General features: G+C 35.9%; 1 long non-coding RNA gene across 1 annotated transcript; it reads right to left on the reverse strand.

Moving 5' to 3' along the window:
• Positions 1 to 937: 937 nt before the first annotated feature.
• On the reverse strand, positions 938 to 2,239 carry LOC122526165. The gene is made up of 2 exons (XR_006305972.1): positions 1,485 to 2,239; positions 938 to 1,120 (listed from the first exon to the last, which is right to left on the reverse strand). It is a non-coding gene; the product is annotated as an uncharacterized LOC122526165 (long non-coding RNA).
• Positions 2,240 to 2,497: the final 258 nt, after the last annotated feature.

A 2,497-nucleotide genomic window follows, 5' to 3' on the forward strand; every position in this document is an offset into this window, starting at 1 on the left:
AACGATGGCATCGCACACTTAAATCTTCATTAATGTGTTCACCAAAACCTTGGACAGAAATACTTTCCACAGCATTACTTGGACTCTGTAACAGCTACAAGGAAGATTTACAAGCCTCACCAGCTGAGATGCTTTATGGAACTACCTTACGCATTCCAGGTGAATTTTTCATTAACAATGACTCTGCAGCTAATCCACAGATCTTTGTAGAAAAGCATCGTGAATACATGAGAGGATTGAGACCGACACCAACAGCTCATCATATAAAATCAAGGATATTTATTCCAAAAAACCTCCATACTTGTACTCATGTATTTATTCGCTCAGATCATGTCAAAGCACCGCTAGAACAACCCTATCGAGGACCATACAAAATTACAAGAAGAAAATCTGATACAATTTTTGAATTAGACATAAATGGTACGCTTAAGGATATTAACATTGACAGATTGAAACCTGCCTATATATCAAAAACGGACACAGAAAACGACGCTCAACCTACAGTAATTAATCCAATGCCTGAACACCACTGGTCAGCAACAACCAATATACCAACCAAAACATATGTTAAGAAGAAAGTCTCTTTCAACTTACCGTCTCAAGAGACTTGAGGGGGAGTATTGTGGCCGTCACGCCAAAGCTTGGCGCCACCGGCACTCTTACCGTCACGCCGCTAGTGACGAAACCAAAGAATTAAGAAAGCACCAAGTATATGAACAACCGCTACTATTCGCTCTCTTCCGTTACAACCACCGAGCGAGACACACGTGTTTAACTAGCAGCGTCAAAAGACTGAACTCTAGTCACTACTTCCGTTTTCTCATTATTACATTTTGTTAAGTTTAAAATATATATTTTGTAAAATCCTTTTTGATACGTTTAAGGGGTTATATCCACTTGCGAGGAAGAAAAAACGCGTTTTTTTGTGAATTTTTTCCAAAGAGGCATTTAATTTTATACATTAATGAAAAAAATGTACTTAAACAGAATTTAATGTACTTTAACAATCAGAAATTTATTTAAAAAAATATTGGATCCCCTAGCTCCTGTAGATGATCTGCGGAGAGACCTCCAAAAAAAAGTGCTTGGCGGTGTACAAGATATCTCTGGTCCAAATTATCTGAAAACCAAAAACCAAAAATATTTAGTTTTGTAATAAATAAATACAGGTAATGATCGAAGGTCTAGTCAAAATTTTGATTTTTGACAAAATGGCGGCTGTTCAAAAAAAAAATTCAGTTTTTCATGAAAATTTTTCACTTCAAAGTGGCTTAAAAAATCGAAATTATTGTCCAAAACCTTATTCCTTCGATCATTACCTGAAAAATATATCTGAGTAAGTGGTGTGAAAATTTCAAACCGATCGGTTTAGCGGTTTCGGAGAAATTTTGCTCACCGACTCTGAAAACACGGTTTTGAGATAAACGCGTTTAAAGTTTCGGGAATGATTTACACTAAATTAAAAATTTTTTTTTTCAACTTACATCGTGTCATCTATTCCAGCACCATAAGAGGAACCCTCTACTTCGTCGTTTGCATCCAAAATGTTTAGTTGTTGTTGTCTACGAGCCATTCTCCCCTCGCGCGTCGACCCTTGCGCTCTTGCGTCCGAAATTGAGATGCGCTCTGCGTTCTCTTTACTCACGAAGGAATGAGCATTGGGTCCAAGTGATAATCCCATAGCACTCATATAATAAAGAAGAGATGTTTTACCTTCATTAAAGACCCCGGCTGCAATGTTTGCAGCTATTTCCACAATTTTAGAGCCAGCTGGAATAATTTTTGGAGTTATTTTCCATATCAGCTGATTATAACTTTCATTATTGTTCTGGGTAAAACCACCAACGCATCGTTCCAATAATTTTTTGTTACTTAGATCTTCGTAAATTGGAAAAATAGCTGTTGCAACATCAGGTGGTAAGGCCTCATAATCAAACTGCTATCATCATATTCCACGGTTTTCGGATTAAAAACGTTCTTCCGTTTATTTCTTCGAGACAACTGTTCACTGGAAGTTCTACGAGTTTCTCTGCTAATTTTACGAGGCATTTTTTACTTTAATTAATTAAACTATACACACTGAGAAATACACAAACTGAGCAAAAACACAACTTGTCCACGTGGAAGATCACTTTTAACTGATGAGTTCACATATTTTTAACTTAAAATTCCTCAACATAGGTTTCACGTATAAACTAGACCTTTTGTATTATTATCTTAGGGTCCCAAACACAATATAAGTCGAAATCAAAAGTATAGCGGCTACCAGAAACAGCTACTACTCCGGCTCGTGCTCCGCCTACTTTCGAACGCTCGGAGACGTTCTTACTAATACGCTCATATCTCCGAAACTAATTGTCGGATCGATTTGAAATTTTCAGAGAATATTCTTGAATATATTTACATTCAAAAAATGAAAAAAAAAAAAAAAATTTTTTTTGAAAATCACAAGTGGATATAACCCCTTAAAATATAAAAATATTCTAATAATATTTTT

The sequence above is a fragment of the Polistes fuscatus genome, unplaced genomic scaffold, assembly GCF_010416935.1.
Source record: "Polistes fuscatus isolate 324 unplaced genomic scaffold, CU_Pfus_HIC Scaffold104, whole genome shotgun sequence".
Classification (NCBI taxonomy): domain Eukaryota; kingdom Metazoa; phylum Arthropoda; class Insecta; order Hymenoptera; family Vespidae; genus Polistes; species Polistes fuscatus.